This window comes from Bombina bombina, chromosome 4 (genome assembly GCF_027579735.1).
Source record: "Bombina bombina isolate aBomBom1 chromosome 4, aBomBom1.pri, whole genome shotgun sequence".
Classification (NCBI taxonomy): domain Eukaryota; kingdom Metazoa; phylum Chordata; class Amphibia; order Anura; family Bombinatoridae; genus Bombina; species Bombina bombina.
In genome coordinates, this window is record NC_069502.1 from 744,578,110 (window position 1) to 744,593,330 (window position 15,221).

Sequence of the window (15,221 nt, forward strand, 5' to 3'; positions counted from 1 at the left end):
TAATCATCACAATTATGACAAATCATGGCTTGAACTATCTTGCTTTGCATGTAATGAGTCTATCTAATATATTAGTTTCACCTTTTAAGTTGCATTAGTGAAATAAATGAACTTTTGCACGATATTCTAATTTCTCTTGTAAGGTGTATCCAGTCCACGGATCATCCATTACTTGTGGGAATATTCTCCTTCCCAACAGGAAGTTGCAAGAGGACACCCACAGCAGAGCTGTCCATATAGCTCCTCCCCTAACTGCCATATCCAGTCATTCTCTTGCAACTCTCGACAAGCATGGAAGTAGTAAGAGAGAAGTGGTGTAACATAGTTGTTTTTTACTTCAATCAAAAGTTTTTTATTTTAAATGGTACCGGAGTTGTACTATTTTTGTCCCAGGCAGAAATAGAAGAAGAATCTGCCTGTGATCTCTATGATCTTAGCAGGTTGTAACTAAGATCCATTGCTGTTCTCACACATAACTGAAGAGAGAGGTAACTTCAGTTGGGGAATGGCGTGCAGGTTATCCTGCTATGAGGTATGTGCAGTTAATTTTTTTTTCTAGAGATGTAAATGCTAGAAAATGCTGCTGATCACTGTATTCAGGCTTACCTTACATAAATCTGTTATTTAATAGCGACTGGTATCATGCTTACTTGCAGAGGTAATACTCTTATAGATTTTCAATATGAAACGTTTGCTGGCATGTTTAAACATTTTTATATATGCTTTGGTGATAAAAATTTATTGGGGCCTAGTTTTTTTCCACATGGCTGGCTTAAATTTGCCTAGAAACAGTTTCCTTAGGCTTTCCACTGTTTAGACATGAGTGGGAGGGGCCTAATTTAGCGCTTTATTGCGCAGTAACTTTTGCAGACTGAGACATCCAGCTTTCCTCCAGGAGTCCCCTGAATGCTATAGGACATCTCTAAAGGGCTCTTAGGCTTTCCAAAGTCATTTGTTTGGGAAGGTAGGGCCACAGCTGAGCTGTGGCAGTTTGTTGTGACTGTTAAAAAAAACTTTGTCTATATCGTTTTTTTATCCTTTTTTTTAACTAAGGGGTTAATCATCCATTTGCAAGTGGGTGCAATGCTCTGTTAGCCTATTATACACACTGTAAAAATTTTGTTTGATTTACTGCTTTTTTTTCACTGTTTTTAAAATTATGACCTTTTTTATTTTTCTTAAAGGCACAGTACCGTTTTTATTTTTTGCTTGTTAACTTGATTTAAAGTGTTTTCCAAGCTTGCTGGTCTCATTGCTAGTCTGTTTAAACATGTCTGACATAGAGGAAACTCCTTGTTCATTATGTTTAGAAGCCATGGTGGAACCCCCTCTTAGAATGTATACCAAATGCACTGATTTCACTCTTTAAAAAATTTATCACCAGAGGAATCTGACGAGGGGGAAGTTATGCCAACTAACTCTCCCCACGTGTCAGACCCTTTGACTCAGCGCTCAAGGGACTCACGCTCAAGTGGCGCCAAGTACATCTAGGGCGCCTATGGCGTTTACTTTACAAGACATGGCGGCAGTCATGGATAATACACTGTCAGCGGTATTATCCAGACTACCTGGGTTTCGAGGAAAGCGAGATGGCTCTGGAGTTAGAAGAAATACAGAGCATACTGACGCTTTTGTAGCCATGTCTGATACTCTCTCACAATATGCAGAAGCTGAGGAAGGAGAGCTTCTTTCTGTGGGTGATGTTTCTGACTCAGGGAAGAGGATTCAACCTGATTCTGATATGTCAACATTTAAATCTAAGCTTGAACACCTCCGCGTATTGCTCAGGGAGGTTTTAGCTGCTCTGAATGACTGATACAATTGCAGTACCAGAAAAATTGTGTAGATTGGACAAATACTATGCAGTGCCGGTGTGCACTGATGTGTTTCCAATACCTAAAAGATTTACAGAAATTATTTCCAAGGAATGGGATAGACCAAGTGTGCCGTTCTCTCCCCCTCCTATTTTTAAGAAAATGTTTCCGATAGATGCCACCACGAGGGACTTATGGCAGACAGTCCCTAAGGTGGAGGGAGCAGTTTCTACCCTAGATAAGCGTACTACTATCCCTGTCGAGGACAGTTGTGCTTTCTCAGATCCAATGGATAAAAAGTTAGAGGGTTACCTTAAGAAAATGTTTATTCAACAAGGTTTTATTCTTCAGCCTCTTGCATGCATTACCCCTGTCACTGCTACTGTGGCCTTCTGGTTTGAGTCTCTGGAAGAGGCTTTACAGGTAGAGACCCCATTGGATGACATACTTGACAAGCTTAGAGCACTTAAGCTAGCCAATGCATTTGTTTCTGATGCCATTGTTCATTTGACTAAACTAACGGCTAAGAATTCCGGTTTTGCTATTCAATCGCGCAGGGCGCTATGGCTTAAAACATGGTCAGCTGACGTTACTTCAAAGTCTAAGCTGCTTAACATTCCCTTCAAGGGGCAAACCCTATTCGGGCCTGGTTTGAAGGAGATCATTTCTGATATCACTGGAGGAAAAGGTCATGCCCTTCCTTAGGATAGGTCCAAATCAAGGGCCAAACAGACAAATTTTCTGCCTTTCGAAACTTCAAAGCGAGTGCGGCATCAACTTCCTCTAATGCAAAACAAGAGGAAACTTTTGCCCAGTCCAAGTCGGTTTGGAGACCTAACCAGACCTGGAACAAGGGTAAGCAGGCCAAAAAGCCTGCTGCTGCCTCTAAGACAGCATGAAGGATCAGCCCCCTATCCGGTAACGGATCTAGTAGGGGGCAGGCTTTCGCTCTTCGCCCAGGCTTGGGCAAGAGATGTCCAGGATCCCTGGGCGTTGGAAATTGTATCCCAGGGATATCTTCTGGACTTCAGAGCTTCCCCTCCAAAAGGTAAGATTTCACCTTTCACAATTATCTGCAAACCAGATAAAGAGAGAGGCATTCTTACACTGTGTTCAAGACCTCCTAGTTATGGGAGTGATCCATCCAGTTCCAAAGGAGGAACAAGGACAGGGATTTTACTCAAATCTGTTTGTGGTTCCCAAAAAAGAGGGAACCTTCAGACCAATTTTAGATCTCAAGATCTTAAACAAATTCCTCAGAGTTCCATCATTCAAGATGGAGACTATTCGTACCATCCTACCTATGATCCAGGAGGGTCAATACATGACTACAGTGGATTTAAAGGATGCTTATCTTCACATTCCGATACACAAAGATCATCATCGGTTTCTCAAGTTCGCCTTCCTGAACAGGCATTACCAGTTTGTAGCTCTTCCATTTGGGTTAGCTACAGCCCCAAGAATCTTTACGAAAGTTCTGGGGTCACTTCTGGTGGTCCTAGACCGCGGGGCATAGCAGTGGCCCATTATTTAGACAACATTCAGATACAGGCGTCAAATTTTCAAAATGCCAAGTCTCATACGGACATAGTTCTGGCATTTCTGAGGTCGCATGGGTGGAAGGTGAACGAAGAAAAGAGTTCTCTATCCCCTCACAAGAGTTTCCTTTCTGGGAACTCAAATAGATTCTGTAGAAATGAGGATTTACCTGACGGAGTCCAGGTTATCAAAACTTCTAAATTCCTGCCGGGTTCTTTATTCCACTTCTCGCCCTTCGGTGGCTCAGTGTATGGAAGTAATCGGCTTAATGGTAGCGGCAATGGACATAGTGCCATTTGCCTGTCTACATCTCAGACCGCTGCAACTATGCATGCTCAGTCAGTGGAATGGGGATTACACAGATTTGTCCCCTCTACTAAATCTGGATCAAGAGACCAGGGATTCTCTTCTCTGGTGGCTATCTCGGGTCCATCTGTCCAAAGTAATGACCTTTCGCAGGCCAGATTGGACAATTGTAACGACAGATACCAGCCTTCTTGGCTGGGGGGCAGTCTGGAACTCCCTGAAGGCTCAGGGATTGTGGACTCAGGAGGAGACACTCCTTCCAATAAACATTCTGGAACTAAGAGCGATATTCAATGCTCTTCAGGCTTGGCCTCAGCTAGCGACAATGAGGTTCATCAGATTTCAGTCAGACACCATCACGACTGTGGCTTACATCAACCATCAAGGGGGAACAAGGAGTTCCCTAGCGATGTTAGAAGTCTCAAAGATAATTCGCTGGGCAGAGATGCACTCTTGCCACCTATCAGCTATCCATATCCCAGGTGTGGAGAACTGGGAGGCGGATTTTCTAAGTCGTCAGACTTTTCATCCAGGGGAGTGGGAACTCCATCCGGAGGTGTTTGCACAATTGATTCGTCGTTGGGGCAAACCAGAACTGGATCTCATGGCGTCTCACCAGAATGCCAAGCTTCCTTGTTACGGATCCAGGTCCAGGGATCCCAAGGCGACGCTGATAGATGCTCCAGCAGCACCTTGGTCTTTCAACCTGGCTTATGTGTTTCCACCGTTTCCTCTGCTCCCTCGTCTGATTGCCAAAATCAAGTAGGAGAGAGCATCAGTGATTTTGATAGCGGATCTGGTGGACATGTCATCCTTTCCACCATGGACTCTGCCGCTGAGGCAGGACCTTCTACTTCAGGGTCCTTTCAACCATCCAAATCTAATTTCTCTGAGACTGACTGCCTGGAGATTGCTTGATTTTGAAAGCCTGTCACCAGGAAAATCTATCATAAAATATGGCGTAAATATCTTTTTTGGTGTGAATCCAAGGGTTACTCATGGAGTAGAGTCAGGATTCCCAGGATATTATCTTTTCTCCAAGAAGGATTGCAAAAAGGATTGTCAGCTAGTTCCTTAAAGGGACAGATTTCTGCTCTGTCTATTCGTTTGCACAAGCGTCTGGCGGATAGTCCAGACGTTCAGGCATTTTTTCAGGCTTTAGTTAGAATCAAGCCTGTGTTTAAACCTGTTGCTCCGCCATGGAGTTTAAATTTGGTTCTTAAAGTTCTTCAGGGGGTTCCGTTTGAGCCTCTTCATTCCATAGATATCAAACTTTTATCTTGGAAAGTTCTATTTTTGGTAGCTATTTCCTCGGCTCGTAGAGTTTCAGAGTTATCTGCCTTACAATGTGATTCCCCTTATCTGATTTTCCATGCAGATAAGGTAGATTTTTGTACCAACCCTGGGTTTTTACCTAAGGTGGTATCTAATAAGAATATCAATCAGGAGATTGTGGTTCCGTCATTGTGTCCTAATCCTTCTTCGAAGAAGGAACGTCTATTACACAATCTTGACGTGGTTCGTGCAGACTGCTGCCCAGCAGCCTCCTGAAAGGATTACAGCTCATTCTACTAGAGCTGTGGCTTCCACATGGGCCTTTAAAAATGAGGCTTCTGTTGAACAGATTTGCAAGGCGGCGACTTGGTCTTCGCTTCATACCTTTTTTTTTAAACTCTATAAATTTGATACTTTTGCTTCTTCGGAGGCTATTTTTGGGAGAAAGGTTTTACAGGCAGTGGTACCTTCCGTTTAAGTACCTGCCTTGTCCCTCCCTTCATCCGTGTACTTTAGCTTTGGTATTGGTATCCCACAAGTAATGGATGATCCGTGGACTGGATACACCTTACAAGAGAAAACATAATTTATGCTTACCTGATAAATTTATTTCTCTTGTGGTGCATACAGTCCATGGCCCGCCCTGTCATTTTAAGGCAGGTATTTTTTAACTTTAAACTTCAGTCACCACTGCACCCTATGGTTTCTCCTTTCTCTTGCTTGTCTTCGGTCGAATGACTGGATATGGCAGTTAGGGGAGGAGCTTTATGGACAGCTCTGCTGTGGGTGTCCTCTTGCAACTTCCTGTTGGGAAGGAGAATATTCCCACAAGTAATGGATGATCCGTGGACTGGATACACCACAAGAGAAATAAATTTATCAGGTAAGCATAAATTATGTTTTTTCAAGTTTCACCTGTATATATTATTATTATTATTTGTGTGTGTGTGTGATGTACATTAGTATCCTACACAGTGCACCTACTAATAGTTAAAGAGACAGTAAAGTCCTAATTAGATATGATTTAGACAGAGCATACAATTCTATTTAATTTGCTTCCTTCTCTTGTTATCCTTTGCTGAAAGGTTTATCTAGGTAAGCTCAGGATCAGCAAAGAACCAAGATTCCACCTGCTGATTGGTGGATGGAGATATATATATATATATAGGCTCACCCATGTGTTCAGCTAGAAACCAGTAGTGCATTGCTGCTTCTTAAACAAATGATTCCAAGAGAATGAAGCAAGTTTGATAATAGAAGTAAACTGAAAGTTTACTGGAAAGTTGTTTATAATGGTATGTTCTACCTAAATCATGAAATATTTATTTTTGTTTCATGTCCCTTTAAGGGGTTGACTACAGTCTATTGTTTGATATTTAGCTGCATGTGCACAGCTGCAGATGAGCCCTTTTCAATGTCTCCCATTGCCATTGTTTATTGGAAGCACTTTTTTTTATTATCAGGTTGATGAAAAAAGTCTCCTATAGTTAACATATGCCAGTCCCACTTGGCTGATCACAATCTAAATTCTTAGGGACAATAAAGTAAAAATGTAACGTTTATGTTTCAGACAGAGCATGTAGTTTTTAAACAACTTTTCAATTTACTTCTGTTATCAAATTTGTTTGGTATCCTTTTGCTGAAAGGTAGGCTCAGCAGCAATACACTACTGGGAGCTAACTGGACATATTGCGTGAGCCAATGACCAAGAGGCATATATGTGCAGCCACCAATCAGCAGCTAGTTGTCTGTAGTACATTGCTGCTACTGAGCCTAATTGGGTATCTCTTTTCAATAATAGCAAGAGAACAAATTTGATAACAGAAGTAAATTTCAGTGTTTAAAATTGCATGTTCTGTCTGATTCATAGAATTAATTTTAACTTTACTGTCCCTTTTTAATGACAAATTTACAAGGCCATTTTTCACTTATCAAATTAAATAGCCTAAAGGACTTGAAACCCTCCCCCAGACAACACTTCTCAAATTATTGCAGAGTACCCAAAAAAGTTTGTGACTGTAACATGGATTTTTTATGCAAGTGTAGAAGACACTAAAAATACCCCCACTATATGGACACTGTGGGCTAGATTACAAGTAGAGCGATAATTTATCGCACGCTTGCAAATGGGTAAATTTGCCTGTTTGTGTGCGTGCGATAAATAACCATCCATTACAAGTGGCTAGTTATTGCTACAGCTAGCTCGCGTTAGTAAAATAATGCCAGCAAAATAAAGAGTCTTATTTTCATTAAAAAAAATATTGCACAGAGCAGTTTCTAGGGGTTAAAAGTGTCGGCTGTGGGGTGTTAGAAAAAAAAAAACGGCACAGAAAAGTGCCTTTACATTGCGGTCTATGGGGAACTGTGTGTTCCCTGTAAATATATATGTATATGCTTATATACATATATATTTAGGTGTTAATATGTGTTTATTTACAGTCACATATTAACTAATAAATATATATGTTTATAGTCATATTCATATATATTTAACATTTCTGCGCTTAGGTTCTGTGCCGTGTATGACGGCATCAGAACGAGGCTCCCATTGGAGCCTATGGAAGCGCGCTCTCTGAGCGCAATGCTTCCGTGAAATATGAACACAAGGTCGCATTCGTTTTGCACCTAACTTGTAATGCCAGCGCACATTTGCGTGGTATTACTCAGTTGAGCGTAAATATTGCTTTAGCGAAAGGGATATTTAGCGCTTAACTTGTAATCTGGCCCCATATTGGATGACATTAGCATCATCACTAAACCGATACAAACGCTACTTGCTCAATTAGTTTGTTTAAAAAAAAAAAGAAAAAGCACTTTCTCCAACATTGGTGTGTCCGGTCCACGGCGTCATCCTTACTTGTGGGAATATCTCTTCCCCAACAAGAAATGGCAAAGAGTCCCAGCAAAGCTGGCCATATAGTCCCTCCTAGGCTCCGCCCACCCCAGTCATTCTCTTTGCCGTTGCACAGGCAACATCTCCACGGAGATGGTTAAGAGTTTTTTGGTGTTTAAATGTAGTTTTTTATTCTTCTATCAAGTGTTTGTTATTTTAAAATAGTGCTGGTATGTACTATTTACTCTGAAACAGAAAAGGATGAAGATTTCTGTTTGTGAGAGGAAGATGATTTTAGCAGACAGTAACTAAAATCGATTGCTGTTTCCACATAGGACTGTTGAGATGAAGTAACTTCAGTTGGGGGAAACAGTTAGCAGACTTTTCTGCTTAAGGTATGACTAGCCATATTTCTAACAAGACCATGTAATGCTGGAAGGCTGTCATTTCCCCTCATGGGGACCGGTAAGCCATTTTCTTAGTCAAGCAAACAGAATAAAGGGCTTAATATGGGCTATAAAACTGGTAGACACTTTTATGGGCTAAATCGATTGCTTTATTTGGGCATTTTATACATGTTTATGCTGATAATTCACATTTATAAACTTGGGGAACGTTTTTTAACGGCAGGCACTATGTTAGACACCTTTTCCAGTCAGGGAGGGCCTTCCCAGTTGTAGGCTGAGCCTCATTTTCGCGCCATTACTGCGCAGTTGTTTTTTTAGAGCAAGACATGCAGATGCATGTGTGAGGATCTGAAAGTAGCTGGAAAAGTTTCTAGAAGGCGTCACTTGGTATCGTATTCCCCTCTGGGCTTGGTTAGGTCACAGCAAAGGCTATAGCTGGGACTGTATAGGGGTTAAATTTGTAAACGGCTTCAGTTCCGTTATTTTAAGGGTTAAAGCTCTGAAAATTGGTGTGCAATACTCTTAATGCTTTAAGACACTGTGGTGAAATTTTGGTAATTTTTGAACAATTCCTTCATACTTTTTCACATATTCAGTAATAAAGTGTTTTCTGTTTTAAAACAAAACCGTTACTGTCTCTTTAAATTTTAAAACGTTTTTTGTGCTTTATTGACAAGTTTAAGCCTGTTTAACATGTCTGTGCCTTCGGTTAAGCTATGTTCTATATGTATGAAAGCCAATGTGTCTCCCCATTTAAATTTGTGTGATAATTGTGCCATAGCGTCCAAACAAAGTAAGGACAGTACTGCCACAGATAATGAAATTGCCCAAGATGATTCCTCAGATGAGGGGAGTAAACATGATACTACATCATCTCCTACTGTGTCTACACCAGTTTTGCCCACGCAGGAGGCCCCTAGTACATCTAGCGCGCCAATGCTTATTACCATGCAACAATTGACGGCTGTAATGGATAACTCCATAGCAAATATTTTATCCAAAATGCCTACATATCAGAGAAAGCGCAATTGCTCTGTTTTAAACACTGAAGAGCAGGAGGGCGCTGATAATTGTTCTGTCATACCCTCACACCAATCTGAAGTGGCCATGAGGGAGGTTTTGTCAGATGGGGAAATTTCAGATTCAGGAAAAATTTCTCAACAAGCTGAACCTGATGTTGTGACATTTAAATTTAAATTAGAACATCTCCGCGCACTGCTTAAGGAGTTGTTATCTACTCTGGATGATTGTGACAACTTGGTCATTCCAGAGAAATAATGCAAGATGGACAAGTTCCTAGAGGTTCTGGTGCACCCCGACGCTTTTCCTATACCCAAGCGGGTGGCGGACATAGTGAATAAGGAGTGGTAAAAGCCCGGCATACCTTTTTGTTCCCCCCCTTATATTTAAGAAATTATTTCCTATGGTCGACCCCAGAAAGGACTTATGGTAGACAGTCCCTAAGGTCGAGGGGGCAGTTTCTACTCTAAACAAGCGCACTACTATTCCTATCGAGGATAGTTGTGCTTTCAAAGATCCTATGGATAAAAAATTGGAGGGTTTGCTTAAAAAGATTTTTGTACAGCAAGGTTACCTTCTACAACCCATTTCGTGCATTGTTCCTGTCACTACAGCAGCGTGGTTCTGGTTCGAGGACCTAGAAAAGTCGCTCAGTAGAGAGACTCCATATGAGGAGGTTATGGACAAAGTTCACGCACTTAAGTTGGCTAACTCTTTTATTTTAGATGCCGCTTTGCAATTAGCTAGATTAGCGGCAAAAAATTCAGGGTTTGCAATCGTGGCGCGCAGAGCGCTTTGGCTAAAGTCTTGGTCAGCGGATGTGTCATCCAAGACAAAATTGCTTAACATCCCTTTCAAAGGTAAAACTCTATTTGGACCAGAATTGAAAGAGATTATCTCAGACATCACTGGGGGAAAGGGCCACGCCCTTCCACAAGATAGGCCTTTCAAGGCCAAGAATAAGTCTAATTTTCGTTCCTTTCGCAATTTCAGGAACGGACCGGCCTCTAATTCTGCATCCTCTAAGCAAGAGGGTAATGCCTCACAACCCAAACCAGCCTGGAAACCGATGCAAGGCTGGAACAAGGGTAAGCAGGCCAAGAAGCCTGCTGCTGCTGCTGCTAACAAAACAGCATGAAGGAGTAGCCCCCGATCCGGGACCGGATCTAGTAGGGGGCAGACTCTCTCTCTTTGCTCAGGCTTGGGCAAGAGATGTTCAGGATCCCTGGGCACTAGAAATAGTTTCTCAGGGTTATCTTCTGGAATTCAGGGAACTACCCCCAAGGGGAAGGTTCCACATGTCTCACTTATCCTTAATCCAAATAAAGAGACAGGCGTTCTTACATTGTGTAGAAGACCTGTTAAAGATGGGAGTGATACACCCAGTTCCAATAAAGGAACAAGGAATGGGATTTTATTCAAATCTGTTCGTAGTTCCCAAAAAAGAGGGAACTTTCAGACCAATTTTGGATTTGAAGATCCTAGACAAATTCCTCAGGGTACCATCGTTCAAGATGGAAACCATTCGAACGATTCTACCCACTATCCAGGAAGGTCAATTTATGACTACCGTGGATCTAAAGGATGCATACCTACATATTCCTATCCACAAAGAACATCATCAGTTCCTAAGGTTCGCCTTTCTGGACAAACATTACCAGTTTGTGGCCCTCCCATTCGGGTTAGCCACTGCTCCAAGGATTTTCACAAAGGTACTAGGGTCCCTTCTAGCGGTTCTAAGACTGAGGGGCATTGCAGTAGTACCTTACTTGGATGACATTCTAATACAAGCGTCGTCCCTGTCAAAAGCAAAGGCTCATACAGACATCGTTCTGGCCTTTCTCAGATCACACGGATGGAAGGTGAACATAGAAAAAAGTTATCTGTCTCCGTCAACAAGAGTTCCCTTCTTGGGAACAATAATAGATTCCTTAGAAATGAGGATTTTTCTGACAGAGGTCAGAAAGTCAAAACTTCTAAGCACTTGTCAAGTTCTTCATTCTGTTCCACGTCCTTCCATAGCGCAGTGCATGGAAGTAGTAGGGTTGATGGTTGCAGCAATGGACATAGTTCCTTTTGCACGAATTCATCTAAGACCATTACAACTGTGCATGCTCAAACAGTGGAATGGGGACTATACAGACTTGTCTCCAATGATTCAAGTAGATCAGAAGACCAGAGATTCACTCCGTTGGTGGCTGACCCTGGACCATCTATCCCAGGGAATGAGCTTCCGCAGACCAGAGTGGGTCATTGTCACGACCGACGCCAGTCTAGTGGGCTGGGGCGCGGTCTGGGAATCCCTGAAAGCTCAGGGACTATGGTCTCGGGAAGAGTCTCTTCTCCCGATAAACATTCTGGAACTAAGAGCGATCTTCAATGCTCTCAGGGCTTGGCCTCAGCTAGCAAAGGCCAGATTCATAAGATTCCAATCAGACAACATGACGACCGTTGCGTATATCAATCATCAGGGGGGAACAAGGAGTTCCCTGGCGATGAAAGAAGTGACCAAAATAATTCAATGGGCGGAGGATCACTCCTGCCACCTATCTGCGATCCACATCCCGGGTGTGGAAAACTGGGAAGCGGATTATCTGAGTCGTCAGACATTCCATCCGGGGGAGAGGGAACTCCACCCGCAGATCTTTGCCCAACTAACTCAATTATGGGGCATTCCAGACATGGATCTGATGGCGTCTCGTCAGAACTTCAAGGTTCCTTGCTACGGGTCCAGATCCAGGGATCCCAAGGCGACTCTAGTAGATGCACTAGTAGCACCTTAGACCTTCAACCTAGCTTATGTATTTCCACCGTTTCCTCTCATTCCCAGGCTGGTAGCCAGGATCAAACAGGAGAGGGCCTCAGTGATCTTGATAGCTCCTGCGTGGCCACGCAGGACTTGGTATGCAGACCTGGTGAATATGTCATCGGTTCCACCATGGAAGCTACCTTTGAGACAGGACCTTCTTGTACAGGGTCCATTCGAACATCCAAATCTGGTCTCCCTCCAGCTGACGGCTTGGAGATTGAACGCTTGATTCTATCAAAGCGTGGGTTTTCAGATTCTGTGATAGATACTCTGGTTCAGGCCAGAAAACCGGTAACTAGAAAGATTTACCATAAAATATGGAAAAGATATATCTGTTGGTGTGAATCCAAAGGATTCCCATGGAATAAGATAAAAATTCCTAAGATTCTCTCCTTTCTACAAGAAGGTTTGGAGAAAAGATTATCTGCAAGTTCTCTAAAGGGACAGATTTCTGCTTTATCTGTCTTACTACACAAAAGACTGGCAGCTGTGCCAGATGTTCAAGCATTTGTTCAGGCTCTGGTTAGGATCAAGCCTGTTTACAGACCTTTGACTCCTCCCTGGAGTCTAAATCTAGTTCTTTCAGTTCTTCAAGGGGTTCCGTTTGAACCTTTACATTCCATAGATATTAAGTTACTATCTTGGAAAGTTTTGTTTTTGGTTGCTATTTCTTCTGCTAGAAGAGTTTCAGAGTTATCTGCTCTGCAGTGTTCTCCGCCCTATCTGGTGTTCCATGCAAGGTGGTTTTGCGTACTAAGCCTGGTTTTCTTCCAAAGGTTGTTTCTAACAAGAATATTAACCAGGAGATAGTTGTACCTTCTTTATGTCCGAATCCAGTTTCAAAGAAGGAACGTTTGTTACACAATTTGGGCATAGTCCGTGCTCTAAAATTCTATTTAGAGGCTACAAAAGATTTCAGACAAACATCTTCTTTGTTTGTTGTCTATTCTGGTAAAAGGAGAGATCAAAAAGCGACTTCTACCTCTCTTTCCTTTTGGCTTAAAAGCATCATCCGATTGGCTTATGAGACTGCCGGACGGCAGCCTCCTGAAAGAATCACAACTCACTCCACTAGGGCTGTGGCTTCCACATGGGCCTTCAAGAACGAGGCTTCTGTTGACCAGATATGTAAGGCAGCGACTTGGTCTTCACTGCACACTTTTGCCAAATTTTACAAATTTGATACTTTTGCTTCTTCTGAGGCTATTTTTGGGAGAAAGGTTTTGCAAGCCTGGTGCCTTCCGTTTAGGTAACCTGATTTGCTCCCTCCCTTCATCCGTGTCCTAAAGCTTTGGTATTGGTTCCCACAAGTAAGGATGACGCCGTGGACCGGACACACCAATGTTGGAGAAAACAGAATTTATGCTGATAAATTACTTTCTCCAACGGTGTGTCCGGTCCACGGCCCACCCTGGTTTTTTAATCAGGTCTGATGAATTATTTTCTCTAACTACAGTCACCACGGTACCATATGGTTTCTCCTATATTTTTCCTCCTGTCCGTCGGTCGAATGACTGGGGTGGGCGGAGCCTAGGAGGGACTATATGGCCAGCTTTGCTGGGACTCTTTGCCATTTCCTGTTGGGGAAGAGATATTCCCACAAGTAAGGATGATGCCGTGGACCGGACACACCGTTGGAGAAAGTAATTTATCAGGTAAGCATAAATTCTGTTTTTACACTAGTAAAATAGTGTCTATTTAGTTAAGCGCCGATATAGTTAATTCAGCACTATGGCTGATGTGAATGATATTAAAGGGACACTGAACCCAAATTTTTTTCTTTCATGAATCATATAGCGCATGCAATTTTAAGCAACTTTCTAATTTACTCCCATTATCAATTTTTCTTCGTTCTCTTGCTATCTTTATTTTCAAATAAAGATACCAAGAGAATGAAGACAATTTGATAATAGGAGTAAATTATATAGTTGCTTAAAATTGCATGCTCTATCTGAACCACGAAAGAACAAATTTGGGTTCAGTGTCCCTTTAAGTTGTATTTATCTAAGATATTTATATATTTTGTTTAAAATGAGATAAAGTTTGAAACAACTATTTTTATATAAGTGCAATTAGTCACACAATAATATACAGAAATTAACAGGGTGTATTTGATCCTTTTAACCAGTTATAAAGTTATAGGTATAGAAAGGTCATAAATGAAATTGTGCATTACAATGTGAAATAAAATCCTTTTTACAATATACTTCCATTGGCAAAAAAAAAATGTCTTACTCAGAGTCAGCAGTTGCTTGTATGACACAAATTACTTTACAGATGCAATACTGGTGCACAGACTCTCACATCATACACATGTATGCCACTGAAAAATAGTAATAACTTTTACTAGAAAATATATATGAAAAAGAAAGGAGATAGGAGTCAATACTACTTAAATCTAAATCCGGTGCAGCTTCTATTTAAAAATCATGCACATTTCAATTTTGACCTTTTTATCTCTCTAAATGTGTGATTGCCTGTAAAATATAGTACAGCTAGATATAATATATTGTTTATATAGTCTCCATGGCATAGCAAACATTGTTGTTTTTTGTGTTTTCACAATGTCATATTTTAGGATAATTAAACACTGCTTTTTATGAATTTTGTCAACTTCTTAAAGGGGCATTAACCTCAACATTTAATCTTATAAAATGTTTCAATTAAGGAAAATAAGCAACATTGCAATATACATTAATGATAAAATACCCCTAAAAAGTGTGTTTGCTCCAATTCCCTCCAGAGAGGATGCAGTGTCTCAACTGTACTTCAGTATGGTCATATTTACCTGAGCCTGCAACATTCTTCATACTGATTGGTTAGCTAAGCGTACAAACACATTTACACATGTCCCTAATTGGTCATAGCAGTGGAGACCAGGGACATTGATTACACTAGACATTTCAATAAGTGTAACCTAGAACTGCTTTTGATTTGCAAAACCTGGTAAATTGTGTTAACAAAATGAGTGTAGCAACAGGACATTGTAATGCAAACATTATTTACTTTAATTTGTGTTTGCATTACTGACCCTTGATGATAATTGGTTAGTTTTGTGACTACTGTTCATGATTGGCTTGCTGGCAGCTAGGTTCAGTAGTGCACAAATGTTTAAATACATTTACACTTTAATAAGCGATCAAAAAAAGCCTAGATAACTTCATGACACCCTTGTTTATAAAGCCCATAAGGCCCTCTTCAAAATAAAGCCCCTATAA

At 41.4% G+C, this 15,221-nt stretch overlaps 1 protein-coding gene across 3 annotated transcripts in view; it reads left to right on the plus strand.

The window, feature by feature from the left end:
• The window catches only part of PHF10 (PHD finger protein 10), a 123,664-nt gene that overhangs the window by 53,940 nt on the left and 54,503 nt on the right, over positions 1-15,221 (plus strand). The window lies entirely within an intron of this gene.